The sequence below is a fragment of the Carassius auratus genome, chromosome 29 (assembly GCF_003368295.1).
Source record: "Carassius auratus strain Wakin chromosome 29, ASM336829v1, whole genome shotgun sequence".
Classification (NCBI taxonomy): domain Eukaryota; kingdom Metazoa; phylum Chordata; class Actinopteri; order Cypriniformes; family Cyprinidae; genus Carassius; species Carassius auratus.
The window spans coordinates 2,398,995-2,422,407 of record NC_039271.1 but is presented as its reverse complement, the minus strand read 5'-3'; the positions used below and the strand labels follow the sequence as shown (position 1 = coordinate 2,422,407).

The window sequence follows — 23,413 nt, the reverse complement described above, 5'->3', positions numbered from 1 at the left end:
AGTATCTCTCTCAGTACTCGACCCGGGCTTCGCAAAACCTCCTGCAGTTTATTCTTTCACTGCCCACACACTGCCATCCCAAACACTGCAGCTCTTCCTGGCCGAAACCCAATCCCAGCCAAATTAACCAGCCCTCGATCAGGGAGATTAGATAACCCTCTTGCTGAATAAGGCTTTGGCTCGTGTGAGGGGTTTTTGCTTTCTTCCGCCCCTTTCCTTCTATTCTCTTCTTTTGTTCAACTTCTTTTTTGTTGGTTTTTGTTGGTGACCCTCAGCATACAAAACAAAAAGCCCCAGAGAAAGTGAGAACACGCAAAGCTAAAACACATGAAACATCACAGAGACTCAGAGGGGGACTTTTTGAAGTGGTGGCACTAAATTGTTTTAGTCATCTATTGTGGTAAGATGATCTCAGGTTGACAAGACTTGTGGTCTGATGGGATTCCAGGCCATAAACGCAGAGATAAAGCTGTTGATTCCGATGGGAATGGACTACGGTAGATACCTCCTAAACTGTTTAGTGTCAAAAATGGAAGGGAAATTGCTGATTCATTCATTCGTAATGGGTTATCAGGTGCATTATAATGTTTAATGACAGGTAAAAAGACTTAAGTTCTCACATGGCCCTTTAGTGATTGTTTGGTAAGAAGATGTAGTCTGGAGGGAGGTTAGGGTTATATGAAAACTGGAACAGAGTGTGAGTGTGAACTTTTGTGTCAACAACAACAGATGTTCAGATATAGTCATGAGACCTCCATCACTGCAGTCCAACTGTGTGAGGATGTTACAGCTCTCTGCTGAACTTGCAATTTATTACACCTACAGCTGTCTAACAACTTAACAGCTCTTTCCCCCTTCCCCTCTGCTTTACTCTGACTCTTTAGTTCTGTCTCTTTTCACTTTAGTAGCTTATTAATGGTGGAGTAACACAATTTATTCTCTCTCCTTTCAGATTCGGGTAGATGGTCCTACCTATGGCGCTTTACAGTATGAAACCATCCAAGTTGTCGACAATGGGCAGATCCTGCGAGACATGGCTTTCTCTTCAGATCAGCACTTCTTGTATGTGATGTCAGAGTCACAGGTGAGTCACTGTTATCCTTTGCCCAAAATGCATCACGATTTACGCAGCATGTGGAAGCTGGGAAAGAAGGAGAGATGAAATTGTACCAGAATTTTGGTGCGCTTGGACAGCCAAAGAGAGGGGGGGACATTTTACATCGTAAAAAATGACATGTGATGGATTGGACTTTCACACACTGTGTGTGTCCAAAAATACACACGCGATTTACACATCAGGATATGCTGGCTCAAAATGGCCCAATTGGTGTAATGGAGTAGATCTGGCTCTGTCCCGGATATCTTTAGCACTACTGAAGCTTGTAAATCTCAAAATCAGAAAAACACTGCGTGCACTTAGTGCTGTAAAAACACCCTTACACAGATAACCTGTCATCAGGTTTGCAGCTCAGGCTTTTATTTTTGTGACATACCTGTAAATAATGCTTTTCATATTACCCAACACAGTTTTTTATGCCGCCTGCATTGTGGTATACAATGTTTATCATTCAGTGAAAAATTATCTCTGTTGCATTAAATCAAAATAACACTTAAAATGTTATGTAACTATTAGGTGTTTTAACCTTTGACCTCTGACCCCTGACCCCTAGATGAGGTTCTCCCCTCTTTTATATCAATGTAAACACTCCTGACTGCACTTAGCAGGATTTAAGGCTTCTAGCTCTCTCTCTCTCTCACACACACACACACACACACATACTTACAAACACTTAAAGTATCCCAATACTCTGTTTGAATATTATGGCAAATTCAAGATGACGTTTTTACCCACAAATCCTTTTACCTCAATACAAAGCTGCTGTAAAGCCACACTCAGACCTGAAAGCGGATACATAGCCAATGTCAACATTTATAGCAATGGCTATAAATCTGAAATCTCATTCAGTAAAATCCACTTCACTAGCAGTAAGGGTCAGTGAATGGCATCCTGGGATTTGGGACATTGGCTGGACACTGCTTGTAAATTGCCTAGTCTGCAAAAAGTTACTAATGGATAGTTGTCTTTGGACACTCTGTATGTTAATAAGCTAAAATAGGTTCACATTTACAGTTAGGTGGATTTTTGCTAGACAAAACCTAGCAATTGCATGTGTGGGCAAAAGATTTCACAATGCAGATCCACTGTGTTGACATCAATACAGATGTTAAACTAGAATCTAGACTGTTTTAGGTCACTCTCACCAACTTTAGCTATGCTGTAAACATAATTTAAAACCAATTGAAAGTGTGGTTTAAAACTAGGCCATGATCATCGACTCGAGTCTTATGGGAAAGGAAAGATGTTTTCTATGACGTGAATAAATACTAGAAGTGGACCTGTGGTGCTCTGCCAGTGAATAATCTCACCCTGTTGCAATTAGCCTATTAGCCCAGTTAGAGAGTTGTCGTCTGGTTGCTGTTTAGTCCCAAACATCAGGGGATCACATCTACTGGGGAATCATGCATATATTTAGAAGCTATTTAGTGAACATGCATTCTATCGTCCCACCTGTAATTCTGCCCCCACTGAAAGATTTATTCCAGTTTGCTTTAAAATTTAATGATCTGTGATGTAACACAGTGCTTCTTGCATCACTACCATCGCTGCTGATTCTACAGAACCACTGTAAACCAAATAAAATTTTAGCTGAGTTGTGATCTTGAATGAATGTGATTTAAAATATTGGCAAGATTGTGTCGTCCTCATGCCTGGACGTAAGTGCGACTAGTGTAGTCTGATTTACTAATACACTTTTTGTCAATTTTTTTATGAATTACAGAATGGTTCGCAGGTCATCCATTTGAATAATAAATCTGATAAGATCTGGTAAATCTTTTATTGAATAAACCCTAAATCATCGACTCATTGAACTGTTTTAATGCTCTGATAGTTTTAATATATTTGCATGAATTCAGATCCTACTCATACTTGGTTTTCTTCTGTGTTTACACTTTTGTTTGTTTTGCCATGAATAACAGAGAGACGTGCCATTTCTTTTTTGGCTTGTTTCTTTCAGTCTCAGTCTCTACCACTCTCACAGTTTGACTCCAGCTCTGTGGTTGAGATGTCCGCATTAATATTTATGACTGATAACAAAATGCAGAAATTCTCATGACTGTCTCTGCTTCTCCATGCTTGTGCACACACACACACAAACCTGTATCACTTAAAACATTTACCACTTTCTCTTTCATGTACCTTAAACTCCCTCTCTCACACACTTATCTTTTTTTGTGTTTGTCTCTTTTATGTGGGGTTACTGTGGTCTCTGTTATGAAAAATCTTGGGGGCTGCTTGGAAATTCAACATGATACACCTGACTGAATTAACTGTACACGTAAGGAAAATTAGTAAGTTAATAAGTCAGTTTTTTTATTCTTTTTTTTTATAACTTGTAATAACCCAAAAAATCCAAAGTTTAGTGTATGCTAGAACAATCATGAGCACACACAGTCATACAAATTCCCTGCAGGAGAGAGGAGCAGAAAAACAAGAGCAGTAGGTCGATAATCTCCTGCTGGTCCAGCCTTAAAGGCAGAAAGAGAAAGAGAAGGAGGGAGGGAATGAAGGGGATTGGAGGCAGTGAATGATAGTGTTTGGGAGCGGAGGAGGTATGGGTTATGTGTGTGATTATGGTAGATTGGTTGAACAGAGCTCAGGTTGTGTTGGGGTTCAAGATCCCATAGTCCTTCACATTGAGTCATTGCTGAGGTCAGCTGTAAGTACAGCATTGATCACGTTTCGCATTATACCAGGCCTGTTGATATCTAGGTTATACTTTATGAGCCGTCGTATAAATGACATCCACTACAGTGGACTGATCTTACTTTAAGTCATTTTTATTTTTAATTAAGTGTCAATTTTGACAATTACCCATAATTCCATATTCCAAATGCACAACAGATGGGGTGTAAAAATCCCATTCATTTTGTCCACAGAGGAATTGATATTTAAAGAGAACATAAACCTTTAAGAATTGTTTAACAGTGGAATGCTTTGTGAAAACTTCAATACTCCTGATAAAAAATAAAAAATAATAATAATAATAAATAAAAAATCTCACCAAAGCAGGAACCAAATCAATCAAATATATACACAATAAACATCTCAAATCAATAGTATACAGTACGGTTTATACAGTATTTGATTTATATTGGGTTAATTGGTTATATTGGGTTTAGGTTCGTTTAATGTCTTATAACTCTTGAACTAAAATGGAATGGAAATTCTCTTCTTGCTTTGAACTAAAAAGAGACATTTTAGTTTGTCTCCATATGATAAATCGTGCATTATAAAGGTGGTACACTTGGATAATTAATAATATAGATGATTTAAATGTTTCTAATGAATTAGAATAGCGGTTATAACATTCTGTTATTTTTTATTATACATTTTAAGTTGACTTTATTGACTTAATTAGTTGGGGGGGGGGGTTACTTTTACCTTTACTGATCACTTATTTTCTTCTAAGTCTGTCTCTTTCTCTCTCCCTCTCTTACTCTCTATTTCTAATTAATCCCCTGATTATCCCTCTAATTAAATCTGGCTACTTTCCTGTATCATTTTAAACAGCAAGATAAATGCGTCTTTTTAAGGAAAGGGGCCAGACTGTCTGTTGAGAGTGAAGCAGATTACAGTTATCAGAGCTCGCAGCTAATTATTGCGCTTGGCTTTTTGTCCACGTTTGTCATCCTTTCTTCTAGGGCTAAGTGTTTTTTATTGTAACTTCAGACAATGTCAGCATCGGGCGCGTGTGTGTGGTCAGAGGGACAGCTGTGAGCGCTAATGACAGAGCTATAGTTCCTCCTGCATTAAATGAATGACAAGGAGGTTCAGAGCTCAATGGAGTTACACAAATTGCTGGTCTTGGCACATTAAAGCCTTTTGTTCTGTCCATCCAAATGGAAGTTGTGTTCTTCTCTCCCGCAGTTTACTGTCATTTTACACTGGATCTTCGGATCAGTCTTTTGTGTGAAATTTGTATGCCTGGGTTTTGTCCTGTCTTAGAATGTTCTGTCCGCAATTTAAGACAAGTGCTGCTTCAATGGCTTCATTTGAATCTAAAGAATCAATGCTCGTTTTCCTTATTTTCAGAGAAATTAAATTGATTTTCTTTGTATGTGTTTCTCATAACAGCTATGTCACAAAGCAGGCTGGAGACGGTGGCTTTGCTACACTCTCATGCATGCAGCATATTCATAATTCATGTAGAGCAAGTTGAAGCTGCAGGTAGTATAAGTGTTAATAATTTAAAGCATGTCTCACACAAGCCAAACAGCTCAAAGTCCAAATCTTTTGTTGCAGATCAGCTCTGGGCATTCATTGGTGGGATAAGGCATCTGCCACCTCATCAGAAAAGGTTTAATAAAGACAACCTTTCATTTCAATTACGAGCTGCCATTTAATGACTGTCCCATATGCAGCATTCGCCACCAATCCCCCAGTGTGACATCGGGATCTTGAGAACATTACGTTGTGGTATTGCAGTGGCCTACTTAGACCGCAGCCCATTGTGTTTGAGTGAATAGAAGTACACTTTCGGGGGAATTTTAATCAACGTAAGCAAAGGAACTTCTCCTGAAATACTGATTTTGATTAAAGGGGGTTTTGAGTGAACAAAAGCATCATTTTGCGAGCACACATACAGAAGAACACTTGCAAAAAGTGTGTGAAGTTACCTTATACTGTAGTTATACTGGACATAAAATGCAGCAGTAGTAGAATTTTGCTTGGTTGATTTCCCCAAAGCATATAAACAAATCGGTGTTGTTTCATAATGTTTTTGAGTGACCCAACACAGCAACATTGGCCCAACAAATGGCATGAGTTTGACTAACCAATGGAAGACCAATGGAAGGCAAATCCGTTTGCGCTACTAGTAGCAAAAAAATCACCCACTTCACCTTTAAAAACAACAAAAGTCTATAATATGTCCCTGTTAAGAGAAACGCAATAAAAGGTGAGAGGGAGAGTGTTGTTAGTTTAGCATGTGTGTGTTTGTGACTGCCCAGATCTGTTTTCTATAGTGATGTGGTTCCTGGGTTTGGTTGCCTGTAGGCCTAATGATGTCGTCTGGGCAGAATCAGCTCTGATATGTTTGTGACAGTTGGAAGGGGAGTATCAAGGCCTGAATGTAAATCCAGTTAGTGCACAGAGTGCCTGGGTTCACAGCACACATAATTGCATTTTCTGTCTGTGAAGCCCATAGGGCCTTGCAGGGCACAGCCCGATTAACCATGACTATGACCAGCTACCAGACCTGAGCATCCACTGTGGTTTTAGGGAAAGATGTGTGTCAGATTTTGACCAAATGTGTACAGAAAGACAGAAACAAGCCCAGCTATGCAGAGACTTACCTAATAGTAATGAATATTGTAGGAATACAGTTATTCTTGCTTTATAAAAAAAAAAACTTTCAGTTCAAATATAAAGATGATTATATTTAAGCAGGCCATTATTAATTCTCATAAAGTATAAACACAAAGCGGCCCAGCATCAGCTGAATTGGATTGAGCCATAGATGTCAATAGGAGTTCTCACAATGGTAAATATTAATGTGTTAGTGAGAATGTGTGTAAACTGTAGATGCTTTAATGAAGGATGTATTTTTATCTCATTGTGTATAAATATATTCGTTCTATGTACCTTTATGAGATGATTGTTAAGGTTGCAACAGCTCAGTGTTGCTGTGTTTGTAAGTATAAGAGACAAGAAAATAACAGTTCATATTACCAGTGTTCATCTTCCACTGACACGCTCCCTATACACACATAAATGCACTTTTCATGACCTCCTCTGATACCCAAATGACAATGAGCCAGGCTCTGTGTATGTGTGCGCTAGCAGTGAGATTCATTTAAGATGGACATTGATGGATTAATTTAATAAATCAGTTATGATGGGATGTTGTCAGCTGTCTTCTGCTTCACTGGTGGTTAAACATCCAAAATTGGGAAAATACAGAAAGGGAGGGATACACGTGTGTGTCTGAGGGAAGATTTCATTTAAATATGAGTGTGTTGCTTTTATTGGTGTTCACTACAATTTTTGTGCTTGTCACTTAAACATTTTATTGTAGTTTATTTATTTATTTATTTTTGTTCTCTGATCCCTAGCAGTGCTAGAGCTGGTCCGTGATTGGCTGAAGTTCAGCTAATGTTAGTTCAGCAGGTGATTGGCTGGGTCAATCTTAGTGTGTTGTATGGCAGATATTGTTCCGTCACAAAACAACAATGTCGTTTTTTCCTGAAGCCTGTCAATTCTGTGACACATTGTTTCTTGCAAACATGACATTGTGCCACTGATAAGGGCAACTGTCTCATGCACACATTTTTATTTATTTCTTTTTATTGATGTTGGATTCAGGTTTTTATACTGAGATTAAAATGTGTATATATTTGTATCCCCTACCCATAAACCTTACATTTACAGAAACCTTTCCAGAAATGTTTCATTTAGACATTAATTAATAACACCTCACCCAGTCAGACATGTAAATAGTCTTGTATTTAAGCTGTTTCTCTAATCTGAGTAATTGTCCAACTTCAAACGAGTTGGCTTGATTGTTTAAGCATATATATACTGTATGATGCCCAAAAATGCTGTCCAGATAGGCAGCTTACAAGGGTTTTTAGCACAGCCATGTATTGTCACCTTTAAAGCTAGTTCAGCATCAGTATGCCTTGAACTTTCGCCTTGGCTTTGAGTGAGTCAGAGGAAGTTTGTTAATGCCAGCAGAGGAGCGTTGAGCTACAGATGAGCCCAGTGGATTAGACTCCATAATAAACCACAGCTCAGCTCCGAGATGATTGAGAAACCCTGCTAGTCACTCAGGTCTGTGGGATTTACTGAAGGATTTCATGAGGAGAGAAAATGGAAGAGGATGTTATGTTTGATTAGGTTTGTAGGGTGATTAAAGTGGACTTTAATGACCAGGTATTACAAAACAGGTGATGAGAATCCCACTTTTAAATTGACACGCAGTGTGTCGTCCTATAGCCATTATTGTGGAAGCTCTTATATTGTTCTATTTACATGCACACTCACACAGGCGTGCACTCTGTTCCACAACATCACTATCATCAAGAATGAGCCTATGATGTCATAAAATGCTGTCTTCGCAGGCAGTTAGTTTTTGAAAGAGAAAAGAGAGATGCCCCTCTCGGAGTTAACGGCTGCATTAATCTGTTGGGCAGTGTCATTTGTCAGTTTGCCTCATTATCTCAATCCTCTTACAGAGCTCTCGGATAAATGACTTATAATCTAACAGATTTATGACATAATGAGATTCCTGTGTTGGCGCCTTTCCTTTTCCAGCTTGGGAGGGCAGTGGGAAAACCTCTTTCTGGACACATTTGTCTTCTTCCTCCTCCTGTTCTCTCCATCTCTCTCTAGCACGATGGGGAGTGTGTTAAAGCACGCTCTGTTCTGGGCCGCTGAGACAGGGTGCAGACAGCAGAGAGCGCACATTCTCTCTACACCGAGGCATATTACAGTGTGTGCATCCTAGGGTGATGCAATTCCTGATTTGATTCCTGATCCTTTTTTTTTTTTACATCCGTTTAGATTTTTGAATCGATTTTACATTTTGATTCGATTCGTGTGGATAAATCTCTTATACTTTTGTGTATTCTGGTTGCATTTTTCTTTAAAAGGATTCTTTGTGAATCAATAATAGGTTTCATTTAACCCTTTAAAGCCGGAGTTAAACTTAAACACTGCATCACTGTATGAATCAAATATACACTGATTATTATTAAAGATATAAAGCAATTCATTCAAGAGCAGTGAGCGATTGTCTTTGTATTTTGTTGTTTGATTAACATTAATGTCACAGACAGTAGTTGGTTTATTAGGCTTCTGTCTCTTTAAGACCAAACACAGGCATCTAATATACTGACACACATTCAATTTCTTTCCCAATTTTGTATATTCTATGTCTTTACGTAAATACTCACCAAGACGCATTTTGTCATATTACATTTGTGTGTATACAGTATTTGACCATTTATCCATGTGCCTGAATCGCCACATATACTTTGCTTGTTCGTGTTTAACTCTCTTTTTAAAATAAACGTCCCACAGTAGACTCCATTTTATGACAGTCACTTTGCATGATTGGACTGAGTTGTTTGAAATTATTAAAACAGCTTGCGGCAAAACTAAAAACTGAAACTAAAATTTGATTGAATGCTCTAATTGATTTTTTTTTTTTTAAGTACGTCACCATGTATGAAAGACACATGTTAGAGACGTAATATAATTTGACAAGCCACAGTCATCCAATAGTCGTTGCTGTAGTTTTAACATTATTATGAGGACATCAAAGATCACAATCTCTACGTTGCGCTTGAAAAGTAGATCATAGACATCGTCAAGATAAATCACAATATAAAATCGACAAAGTTGGCTCTCCTTCTGCCCTAAAAATAACCTGCTTTTCACATCATGTGATGATAGGGTTTATGCCTAGCTGAATGGAGAATGTATAAACACGCACGCCCATCCGTACACACAGAAGACATCATCTGTCGGTTGTCTTATTCATTTCATGTATTTATTTTTTTTTTTATCAATCATGTTTGCCAGATACATACTGCTCTGATGCTTTGTGAAAGCTCTTGCACACACACAGTGAGACACATGCTTTTCCACAAGTGCAACAATCTCTTTCATAAAAAGGAAGAAAACCTGTTGAATCAGAGGGGAGAATTTCACTGGCAGCTCCTAAACCCTTATCATTTTCTAAAGGTAATGAGAGTCAATCTCCCGCTCTGCTCACCAAGGCCTAACCTGAAGTCCCTCTATGCTAAGGCAAGCGCACTATCACAATGCCTGATAATTTACCTCTTCATAGCTGTGAAATGGAGGAAGGGAGTGCAGCCGGGGGAGAAACAAGGGCTTTGCTTTGGCTAACAGCCATCATGTGTGCGTGATGAGAGAAATGACTTTTCTCTTGGATTTTGAACCTCATTCTTGTACATGGCAGTGAGATCATGTCATCTGAAGCGCTCTTCCAAAGGATGCCCTCTTTCAGTCACAACCTCCTGACCTCTCTTTTTCATGTCTTGCTCTTTATCTTCCTCTAATAGCTGTAAATATAACTATTCCTTTAAAGCCATTCAGATGAATGCTTTTTTCTTTCTTTCTCTCATTTTCTAAGAATCTCAGATATTTGCTGTAAATCCCAGTCGAAAATCAGAGGGCAACATTAGATACGGCTTAAATGGATGTGCTTTTAAACAGCGGAGCATAGTGAAAGGAGTTTCTCGTCTTGTCTTTGTGTCAAAAGGCCAGTTTAAGTTTATTTGCAGGGCTATGAGGAGTTATTTAACTCTTAATGTGTTCATACTCTTATTGTAACAAAATACATAATGTGATGTAATTCAGTCTTCAACTTAATTTGGACTTCAATTAATTCTGTTGCTTGTCAAACACAAAAGTTTGCCCTGTACTTGCACAGTCATATAACACAGTTCCAAAATTGTGCATTTTAAATATGAACCCAATGGGATTTTCCTTTTTTTCCTCTCTATTTTCTTTTGAGCTCCCAATCTCTGTCATGGGCCGAGCTTGTAATTTTACTCGTGTAATTAATTTCTATTGTGCCAAATGCCTAAATTGTCATTACTGGCCAATAGTAGTCCGACGGCATTTATCAGTGTTAAAAAGAGATTTTCATAATGATTTATTCTCATTGTACACTCTGAGATGTCAGTTTGAGTGGGAGTATTTAATCAGATCAGGTGCCTCTGTAAAAAATAAAGAAATAAGCAGTAGATAATATGTCTGGAATTTTTTTTCTTGGGTGATTTGAGAAAGCACTGACAAAAATCACTCAATGAATGCTGAAATGCTTTTTCTTTTTTTCATTTTGCTCACATCCCATCGCAAAACGTTTACCACCTGAATAGGCATCATGACGTTTTTATTTAGTTTTCCTTCATTGTTTCGAACTCTGTAATATTTGTGTCATGTGTCCAAATAATTTCACGTAAATGTCACTGAGATATGTGTAAGAATTAAAAATAGTTGAGAAAGAGAAATAGTTTGACAGAACTTCAAGGCACAGCAAGACGTAAATACGCTGATGGATGAGCGCTGACAACAGAACAAGAATAAAGTGCTTAAATATGAGCCTGCTTTTATATAAATGTTATAGTCAAATCTTGATCTTAAAATGCCTTCTCACTCTCAAGCATGACTGAAATGGAAAAAAAGGTCAATTTCTTTCTTAAAAAAAAAAAAAAGCCAAATAAAGAGGCCAGTGATGATGTCATCTGTCATTTATCATGCCTGACCGCTCTGGACCAATCGCTTCTCATCTAAGCTGTGACTGACAGTAGTCATCCACCAGTGACAAGTAATCAGTCAAAGCAAAAGAAAACTGATGGCCCCGGGCCATATCCATGGAGACAGGAATGGCTATTACATGTGTATTTCAGTGCAGATCTCTTTTTTGGTTCGGCTTTGTTTGGCCCTGTATGTTTCCCGACAGCTCCACAGCGCCTCTTCTTCTCTCAAGTGTTAATTGGCTGTAAATGGGAAGGTGCGCTAGCTTGAGTTGATGACCTAGGATGAGCTCTCTCAGCAGATCCTCATCCCACTGTATGTGACGAAATGCCACGTTTGGCAGATGTGTGCATGTGTGTTCTCATGAACCATATGTCCTTTGCCTTTCTTGAAGTCTTTTTGCTTTCTATTTGAGCTAAAGTACAAGCTATTTTCAATTTCACAATGGTTTTTAGACAGATAAATAAAGTCTTAATTTGAAATCTCAGCCGATTACATTTCTCTAATACAGATTAATTAAAAACTGAGGAATGCTGTGTGATCCACACATTTCATTGAATGACCGGAAGGTGTTAATTTTCAATGAGATTTGACCGTATGAGCCTTTATGATGAGTTCAGCTTATCCACCTCCAATGTTGTAGTCATTGTGAACACACCTTGTAAGAGAGACTTAAGTCTCACTCCACACATAACTTAATCTCTCTCTGTTTCTCTGTTTGCAGCTAACCCGTGTCCCAGTGGAGGCCTGCGAGCAGTATTCGTCCTGTAAAGAGTGTCTGGGATCTGGAGATCCTCACTGTGGCTGGTGTGTGCTTCACAACATGTGAGTACAACCCTCCTGTACACCCATATGTAGACAAATTCCTGAGGATCATATAAATGGAGTACAGTATGTGTACTAGATGTTGGTTAAAGGGATAGTCAACCTAAAAAAAAAGAAACTTCTGTCATTATGTGCTCAACCTGATATTGTTCCAAACATGTATGACTTTCTTTGGCCTGTGGAACATAAGATATTTTTAAGAATGTTGGCAACCAAACTGTTTCCATTCCCATTGACTTCCATTATTTCCATTATAGAGTGGAAGCCAATGGCGGCAGAAACTGGTAATCAACATCTTTCAAAATATCTTTCTTTGTGTGTGTTCTGCAGATTAAAGAAATGTATACAGATTTGGAATGACACGAGGGTATATTATGACACAATTTTTATTTTTGGGTGGATTATCCATTTAAGAGGCATGTAGCATGATATGTTTACTCATTTAGAGTAATTCAGATAATTCACATTTAAGTAAGTGTGTGGCCCTAGAGCTTTGAAACAGTTCTCACATTTTTCCTACTAATGGATCTCAGACACGTGCACACACATGGAAAAACATAAACACAAATACTTGTACACAGCCACCTTTCCACCCACTGTGTAGAAAGTGAGGGAGATGGATGCTTCATGGCCTCAAGGGATGGCCATATTTCCCACTCCACTGTAAATAGTCCTCTTTTGAGGACCCCAGAGGTGTGTGTGTGTGTGTCTGTGTGTCTGTGTGCAGCATTGTGATCTCAAGCTATCTCACATCTCCATATTCAATGACATTAGGGCTGTCACTTTTAGTTCGAAAATTGATTGCACAATCGATCGGACCAACCAAAAAAAGTTTCGAAAATGAAAATAGGGAATCGATTTTAACCAAATATGTACCCTATTACTTAGAAAATACCAGCAATTTTACGCGCTTGAGCATTTACAAGACTGGGCGAAACCGACCTCTTACGCTGCGTTCACACCAAACGCGAATAGAGGGTCTGGCGCAAATGATTTCAATGTTAAGTCAATGTAAAGACTCGACCCACGTGCGTCTGGAGGTCTCGCGGCGCGGTAGACTCGAATTCGCCTCATTCGCGCATCTACCTGTAGTTACAGGAGATTCTGAGTTATGAAAAGGAGCCACCATTGCAAGCTGCGTTTCGAGCGTTCTCTTTACGTTCGTCCATTATTTGGCTTTAAAAAAAGAAGTGCCTTTTTTTTAGACATGGAAAATCGATTTTACATTCGATTCAACTAACACTTATGTCTTAAAAATCGAAAATGATTTTTTCACAAAAGTGACATTCTTTTTAGCCATTTGCTTAGGCTAAATAGTAATTTGTTTATTTTGTTAATTAGCAATATTAGCTATTTTAGTCATTTATGTTGTCTGTTTTAATATATCACATAATTTGTAAATTTATAGATTTTATTTATTAGCTATTTAACAATTTTAGCCATATATATATATATATATAGAGAGAGAGAGAGAGAGAGATTTTTTTCTCATTGTTGTTTGATTAATATGAATAGCAGACGGGACGAATATTGGGCAGCTTCCCCTTTAAGACCGAAGTCCAGATCCAATATACTGTTACGTATGGGTTTTCTTTTTCAGCTGTTTACTCTCTCTTAAGACCTGAATCACTGTGTTTATGAGGATGCTTGCAAAGATGAGGATGCTGATGCATATGAGTGTGTTTATGCAATCGTTCAAAGCCAATAAAGAGGCACAAAATGTGTGCTCCTCTCGCACAGAAACAGAGATGTTTAGCTCTGTTTGTGTTTAAATGTGCTAAAAAATTGGTTGTTTTAAAACTGCATTGCTAAAGAACACATGTCCACGCTACAGATGTACAGAAGTCCCTAGTTTAGGAACAAGCTCGTAGTTTTTTTGTCCTGGCTAGTTCTCTACCTGGTTCTGTCTCCCTTTTACGCCCTGTGGTAGCGTGTAAAGATCGAAATCATCCAAATGATGAAAAAGTATTACCATAAATAATGTATATTATGTATATTGTGACACTACTGATAGAGCATAATATGAAACACTAGACTTTTTATTTTGTTCATGATCCGATATATATCATCATATCGCACATCCCTAAGCAGTATTTATTTTAATCATCACATTTAAATCACATAATTTATGTATTTTTATGTATTTAGCTATTTATTCATGTAGCTACTTAGCTTGATTGATTGATATATGTACTTATTTATTTTGCCTATATATAATATATATTGTAATTGGCCTACAATTATTTTAAATATTTAAACTAAATACATAGAAAAATAAATAAACACATTTGACTTGTGCTTTCACATGCTGTGAAGACGTAAGACGTAATCACATCAATTATGTATTTTTATGTATTATTTATTAGCCATTTAAACATTTATTTAGGTATTTATTCATGTAGCCACTTAGTGTTACACCAAAGTAGATTGCGTTTTTATACATTTTGAATTAATTCCTGTTTTTCTGTAATTATTATTATTTTTTTTTACGTTTTATATTTATTTAAAGATACCACCGAGCATGGCATTATTAGTTTTGGATTGAGTCCTGTATTCGCACTGCAGGAATAGGCTGATCAACTTATCATGATTGTCCATGAAGGAAGGAGGTCATTTGGTACTGAAAACTATGCAGCAAGAGAGAGCTGCCTCTTTCTCTCCTTCACTCTGTCATTTCTCTCTGTCCTTTGGCAGCAGAAACAGTGTCAAGTGTACACGGGACACAATGCTAATAAAAACAGCAGCAGTTTGTTGTTTAGCCTCAGGTGGTAGAAGGACCAGAACTCACAGGAGGTCTTTATGTTGGTTGGCAACACAACGAGTACGGCTGCGTTTGCGGAGACCAACCCTCGCTTCCATTCAGGCCCTGTGTCGCTTCTTATTATGGACTCTTTTGTTTCTGCATTTTTCATATCACCATTCTATTTGTCCCTTCTGTGTTTTTCAATACTTTCTCATAGCACTCCCTCATTCTCTCTCTCTCCTCTCCCATGGCCTCATGCCCAGAAAAAGTGAACAGCACCACTCTCTGATGGAGTCAGGCAATCTGACCTGGCTTCCCTGGGTCCCCGGCTGATTGATTGCCCTGGAGTTTACCTTTCCCATCCTCTCCTCCCCTGCATGCTTAACCAGGGTCCCTGTAACTCGAGTCCTGCCCAGAGAGGGCTCTCTCACGCCAAGGCATGACTCCTGTCAGTGCACCCCCCATTTGTCTGCTGTAATCTACCTGTTTTTCATGGGTAATCATGCTTAAAGCAACATATCTTAACACTGATATGCCACAAAGAGATACTCGTACTGCAACTGTATGGATGTCTTTTTAATAAGAGATGAAAGATGCCATAAACAGATCAATAGAGAAGTGCAGAGATCAGATGGACTACACTTCTCACCTTGATCATTTCAGTTTGAGAGGTCTATATCCAGGTCTGTCTGTGTGTCGTGGATGTTTTCATTCTTGTGTTTGTTCTTTTGTTTGTTCTGTTGTTTGCTCTGTCATTCTGTTGTTTAATCATTCTGTCTGTAGTTCTATCTTTTTATCTATCATTCTATCATTAATTGAAATAAAATTCAAATAAAATGTGAATATTAAACTAAAAATTGCTATTAGAATTGTTGCCTTAACTGACGTCAAATATGTTGAAGTACTAAAATTATTAAGTATTTAAAAAATAATAATAACCACTTGCAATTACTAAAAATATAACTAAAATTTAAATATAAAAATTAAAGGTAATTTGAAATATTAAATACCATTCCTATAAATAAAATAGTAAAATAACACTTTTTTTTTTTGCAGTTTGATTCTTACATTTCATGCAAGAAACTGAATTCAGTGGAAAAACCTCTCTAATTTGAGGTCAGAAATCACAAAATAATGTAAAAAGGGGAAAGGTGCAGTTGTCACCTTAAGATACTATTTCTAGCTACTCTGATCTTCAGTTCACTTTTGTTGGTGTAACTCACTGTGAAAGGTATATCAGGGAATGCAGAGGAATTGATGATAAATTAACCAAATAAATGTAAAGATAACTTGTGCAATTACTCCTCCTCTGTTTCAAAATCCCTGCCACCATAGTTACCCATGGATTTTTGAGGAAAATGACGAGGAATATCTGGCTATTTATGGAAAGAAATGACAATCTGAAGTTTTTAACTCACAAAAGAGTTTCAGAAGGCTGTTTTGAGTTAAGTGACAACAACGTGTTGGCCAGCAGAGCATAAATATAGTAATCTAGACTGCTAGAGAGCAGGAGTCTGTGATGAAACGGATCACTCCAGTCCTCAAGAGGAATGTAAAAGTCAACAGAGTTCCACACAGCCACCAGAGAGAGAAGGAAAACAACACACTGAAGGGATGGATGGATGACTGGGCTTATTTGCTCAACTTGCACTACTATTGAACATGGGGAGAACAGAGCAGAGGGGTGTAGAGTGTGTGTGTGATCCACTTGGGAAGATTGTGTCTCTAAATTGAGTGCATTTATGAGGATGTTTGGCTCTGACCTTCAGTTTGTTGACCGGACCACCACACCAACCCTCAGACCCTTGGGTTTTTTGCTCTTTTGCCTCTGGTCATGATGAACAGTGTAAACTAATTCTAAGTCTTGATTCCTTAAAAGTTTAAATGCAAAAGGGAATTAAAATATGCTTACAAGGCTGCATTCAGTTGTGCTGAGGAGGCGAGAACGAAAGAACTCTGAAGTCTTGAATACAAAATGGCCAGTGCCAAAATGGTCTCAATGAATCTTTCATCTAAATGTGAGTTACAAGACAAACCTGAGACAGCAACAATACCTTGAAAAAATATTTTACAGCTATGAGTGCGTCTGACTGGATAGCAAGGGAGAAAAGTTTAAGAACCTCCTTAAGTTTGTTGTTCCCAATCAACCTTCAGATAACCTTCCCTCTCTCTGTCAACACAGGAGCAAAGCCGCCTGCTCCAGACTTCTGTTTACTCAGATCTCCAGAAGAGTCTGTTAGTCTTGGAAAACAGGACCAGAGAGGCAGAAATCCATAACTCTAGGAGAGAGGGAGGGTGCTCCTCAAGTTTAAATGTTCAGACTTGGAAAGGATGTTTTGTTCTTGTTTATGAAAGAAGAGGGTTGTCTCTAAAGAGAATGCATGAAAGTGGTGTTGTAATCAGTATAGTATTTCGTGAATGAAGGATGTTTCCATTCTGTCAGTCTTTGGAGTCTATAGTATTTGTTTGATATTATAATCCCACATTGAGTGGAAAACGTATTCACCACAGTTTAACAACATTACATCCATCCTTGACAATCACACTAGTTCCCGAGGGCTGCAATGAATAACTCCCCTGACTGCTTTACAAATGTCGTGGAAACATTGCCAGAATGTTTCGCAGGCAGTCATTTTGCAGGGTGTAAATGAGCAGTGATTGTGATGCTTTGGAATGGCGTGGAGACGGATAGACTGTAAATCATCATTAAGACGGGGAAAATAATGCTGTCAGATTTCAGTCTCTCCTTCTGAAGACGGCTGACAGAGTGAGACTGGAGCAGATTGACAAAGATGCAAATTCACACTCCATTATAATATCTTTATGTATCTTTATTAGGATGGTTATGAGATGGATATTATTTTGGGGCACGTCAAGAATATCAGCATGTCTTTATCCATCAGTATCTTTGACAACATGTTACTGAGGCTTTATGAGAAATGAGATCATTGTTTAAAACTGTAATAACTTTACAGATGGCATCCACAATTAAATTGGGATTTATTTATTTATTTATTGAATGTATTTTGCCTTCGTTTTTTATTTTTCATCTGAAGCTTAAAGTCCTATAAATTTTGATATTTTTATGTACATTATGTCTTATATTCTGAAAATGCTGCTATGACCTCAAATACATTCATCATTAATACATTTTCATAATCTTATATGCATATAAGTTTGGGTCCATTCTGAAATGTTTTACCTTGTTTTCCAGAACTTATGTTTGTGTGGCTGGACCGAGAGAGGTTTTAATGCAGCTCTCTTTGATCCACTGTACTGTGTGTGTGTGTGTGTGTGTGTGTTGGATTCTAAGGCTTTGTTTATGCCTCTAAGGTCCTCTCTCTGGCAGGGCCTTCCCCTGCATTCTTTTCTAATGTATGATGAGAGAAGCAGCAATCATTGTTATTGTCTGTACGAATGTCCCAGGATGGTGCAGTAAGAACAAAAACAACAACAGAAATAAATAAATCAAATAACTAATACTACGAAAAAAAGTTAACATGAGAGTAATGATTTTTAAAATTGTAAATATACACATTTTTAAATAGTTTTCTCAATTTTAAATTGATTACATTTTGAAAATTGCATTTTTAAACTCCAACAGTAGAGCACGGTGCTAACAATTTCAAGATTCGATTCAGAAGTGTCTACACTTTGCAGGCATGTTCTTTACCTTAAATGAGATGTAGTCACACAATTTCAAGAAAAACGTCCTGGTTTACCATTATTGTCCTATGTGTTGTGGGTCAAATTTATCTGGAACATAAGAAATTTTGGCAGTGCCATTTTTCTTAACAATGAACATTAAGTAGTTACAGCACTTTTGCATGTGGCATTTCTAAAATGATGTAGACTGCAAATGCAAATAAACTGTACTAGCAGGGGCAATTTATTCTCAGTGCATTCCACCTGGGCCTGTCAAGTCAGTCCCGAGTTGTTTTGCACCCAAAACATGCACGGCACCCACTGTGCCCAGCAGAGAGTGGCGTCTCCTCGGGGGAGCAGGACCGGCTCTGTCACCCCTGGTGCTGAACTCCTGAAGAGCCTGGGAGGAGGAGTTTGCGGCTGGCTGAGAGAAAGGAACATGCTCCAAAAGTGACGGAAGCATCAGGACAGAACTACAGCCACACTTCACGACTGTCAGCAAGATTTCTCAGAGCGCAGGCAGTCCTACACGACTCAACCTATCCCTCACTGTCACCAGAGAAAGAGCAGGAGACACAGGGAGAGAATGCAAAGGGGAGACGGGGTAGAAGACAGCAAGAGGGGTGGCCTGTCCTGGTGTGACAGAGCGTGAACTAGACATGGAGACAGACACACCTGATAGAGAGAGAGAGAGAGCACAGGCATTGATTGAAAAGACAGGAATTAAATGTGGAAGAAGTTAAAGGAATCGTCATTATGTATTCACCGTCATGTCATTCCAAACCATAATAATATCCACCTTCCATGGAGACCAAAATAAATTCAGAAATTCAGATTTCATCTTTTGTGTTTAACAGAAGAAAGTCATTCATTTTGGAGTGACAACAACATAAGAATTACAGAATTCTATTTTATTAATTTATTATTATATTATACTAATGCTAATATACAGTATAAACCACTGGACGGTTCTTAAATTATAATAATATTTGTATGTATATATTAACTGACATCAACAAACAATGAGCATGTGTTACAGTATGTATTTATCGGTTAACATTCATTAATAAAATATGACTGTTCCTTGTTAGTCCATGCAAGCTCTGATCTGTTAAATATTATCAGATCCAACTTTTGATTTTAATAATGTATTAGTAAAGTTCAAAATAACATTAAGATTATAATTGCTTTAGACTTTTTTGTTATTATTATTGTTATTTCATTAATGTAGTTAACAAATGGAACAGTAAGTGTCACCTGTATTGCACAAAAGACTTTTGTTTCAGAGTCCATTGATTTAAATGAACGATTTCAAATCAAATTACTGAAGTACATCAAACTTCTCAGCACAAGTTTTTTGCTACATAAATTATATTTGTGGTTTACAAGAACCTTTCTGAGCTCCTTTAACAACAATAACCTTCTCTAACTAAAAAGTGATGTTAGAATGTGCTTCTAAATTTATCTTGTAAAAAAAATAGCTTTTCAAGATTTTCCAAGTCTTTGAATGGTCTATAAAGATGTGGGATAAAACACCTCTGTGAATTATGGCAAGAACATTGTGTTCACCACAGCAGGTGTGCAGTTTTGAACCAGCACAGGTAGGATAAGGAAAGAGACACAGTCCTGTCTTCATCGTAGCTTAATTTTACACCGGTTTCAAATGTCATACATGTTTTTCTTTTCCAAACAGCTCCAGAAATGTGCCATTCACCTTGCATTGGCACAGAAGCAAAATGCTTTCGTAAATGTTCAACCAGATCAGATTGATATCTCTAATTTGAGCATCACATTGATTTTTCCCCTGGGTACGTGGGTCATTCTTTTAGGTGGATGAAGATCCATTTGTTTGCCCTTTGTGATAGAGGACAGACCCTCTAACTATAGCACACACACTCTCAAGTTACTCTGCATACTTAGATGGAGTCTTATTGAGTGTGACCTCTTTAAAATGCTTTGTCTAAATGTCTTCACATCCACTCTGCCTTTGTCTTTCGGTCATTCTTAGTGGTCTTTCATGTCTGCTGAAAACTCAGTTGACCCCTGCAGCTGAAAGGAAAAAGATCGGTCTGCTCGATCGAAACAGCAAGATATATATATATTTTTATATATATAAAAAGAGTTGTAAACATTCCTCTGAGCTGTATCCTGACAGCCGGAAGGCAGTCACAGGAGACAGATTGGGTGTTAGTACGTGCAATGTTTGATCAGATCTGTAGAGGAAATGGTGTTGGAGGAGACAGATAATCTGTTTAATATTAGCAGGGTTAGATGGGTCCCCTGGCCCAGGAGGAACAGGGACAGCAGGGAGATGAGATGAAAGAGCCGGTCTGAGGTGTTTTTGACAGCTCCTGAAATTGCATGCGAGTTTGGAGGCGAGTGCTGCTGCGTCACGGAAAACGTGGCGCTTTTATGGCATTGAGATGGATCGTGGGTATTTATGTGGGTGTGTGCAACTTTGATAGGTAATGTGTCTCTCCAGCTGCGCCGTAGTCTGAAGTCGGATGGATTCAAGTCACATGAAAGTGTTTAGAAATGCAGCTCAGATTCTGAGGTCATGCTGCTATTAGGCAGTGCTGGAGTAAATATGGTTGAGCAAAAGTACAAGAATCCATGGCAGTCTTTCCAAACAACCATTCAAGCGATAGTCTATTGACGTGCCTATGAATTAGGTTATAGTAGAAAATGGTGTTTGGAATTAATTTATTTCATTATGTCAAAAGGATAAAGTACCTTTAATTTATTTTAGAATATTTAATTTACTGCATTAACTAAATAGTTTTATTAAAAAGATATATGCTTGTCTATATGTAATATATACTTGTAATATAAACTTGTTTATGATTATATACCACGCATGCTGAATGAATATTGGATTCTATTTTTTGTACATGGTGTTAAGTGAGTGAATGTTTTCTGTGCACGTGTGTGTTTGGTGTCTCGTGCCTCAGTGTGTCGGGGTCATTCCCGGGGTGCTCCATACTAATTTTCCACTCAGCTGTGGTTTGTGGACCAGTGGGGGGCAGTGGGCCTGAGGTCTCTGCTGGGAATAATCGGGTCAGAGCCACTGGGCTGCGTAATGACTCTCCACAAGTATCTTCCTCTGTCTCTCTTCTCCCCTCCTTCCTGCTCTCTGCTTCATGTCTTCCTCTTTCCTTGCATCCCTCTTCTTTGCTCACTCCATAATGATGGTGACCGACTGGCTCTTCTCTCACAGGGGGCTAGCAGCTGAACTCACTACGAATACAGTACTGTGGCTTTGCTTTTTTTATTCTTGCATAATGGAATTTCCGTGAAATGTTTGGAGTAGAATTGGCTTAGGAATGGTAGGCGTTCTATCAAAACTATAATTACTGTGGTAGCATTTTAAAACACTTCAAATTCGCAGGCTATTGTAAAAGGTAGGATCTTAATTACTCTGCTTCCTAAGATATCTGCATTCATTTTGGCCAAATTCTAAAGCGGCAATCACAGAATGCACTGCAACAAGCTTAGTGTAAGAAAAACCGAGGCGTTTGGCAAGATGAGAGTAATGCCAATTATAACTCAGCTTCTATTTAATGCTAAAAATATGTATCTTACGCCTATTTAGAGTACTGTGTTGTTAGCTTAGCCACGTGCCAATGACAAACCATGTTGAAATCAACTGAGATGACATTCTTAGTGCTTTTACATTTCTCTTTCTTGCTTTCTCTTCTTTTTGCTCTCTGTTTCTTTAAGTAACTTCAAATCACTGTGTTAGTTTGCTTTTCTAAACATAGACAGTCTCTTTCTTAAGAAACCTGCTTCTGTATAGTTCTCCTCCAGTGTTTGTCCCATTAGAGCTGTCTTTGCTTCATGCTACTGGCCAGACCTTGGGAGTTCACACACTTTAAACTCCACTAGGCCGGTGTCATCAGTCATACATGAGAAATGTACTTCCTCGTGTTCATTATAAATTAGTCTTGGCAAAGCGAGGTTGGTGCTATTTTCCATTATGAGTTGCACAGCAAGTGAAACTGTTGAATAAAACTCCTTGAGGGATTTATTATTTTAACAGAACTTATTAATTTAGCTGCTTCTGGCTGACTCTGTTAGCTGCTTTCTTCTGAAGACATCTGCAGTCTGTCTCTCTCTCTCTCTATATATCTGTGGGTTTGATGTGAAGGGTGGCATTGCAAACTCACTACAAGTCTTTCCCCCGATCAAAACACAAAGCTGGCGAGTAAAATGAATTTGAATGCACTAATTACATGTTTCTATTCATTTACTGATGTGTGTAGTTATTTATTTGTTTATTTTCTCCTCTGCTAGCATGGGTGATGCAATGGTATTTAGCTCAGTGTGGCAGAGAGCAGAGTGAACGCAGGGTCACGAGGGGAACAGGAAGAGAGAGGGCAGGCCAGATGCCAGGAGGCCGTCCTCAGTGTTTTGCGTGTGCCCACTCCTGAACTCTCGTCTGCTTGATCACTTTGATGCGATTTCATTTCCTGTTCATTATTCATCAAAGTACTGCATTTCGCCATGTTCGAGCAGTATTTACATAATGAGGGAAACAAATTACTCCTTAGTCTTCTAATAGAACAGTTTACTTCACTAATGATAAGGCATTAAAACAAACCTCCCGCGTGTTGGCAGGTGCACGCTGGATGACTTCTCAAGGAAATCGGCAATTCATCAGATGGAAAAGCATTTGCAGAGGGCTGAGGTGGTTTTAATAAACTCATACACACACTCATGCACACACTGTGCACACATGTAGAAATATTAATGAACTCGACACACATACACACCAGAAAAATCTAGAAACTGGAAATATAATATAATATAATTAACTTTTAGAAGTCAATTATCAAATTCAGTGTATT

The 23,413-nt window shown here is 38.2% G+C and overlaps 1 pseudogene; it reads left to right on the top strand.

The window, feature by feature from the left end:
* The window catches only part of LOC113047842 (plexin-A4-like), a 184,668-nt pseudogene that overhangs the window by 107,521 nt on the left and 53,734 nt on the right, over positions 1-23,413 (top strand).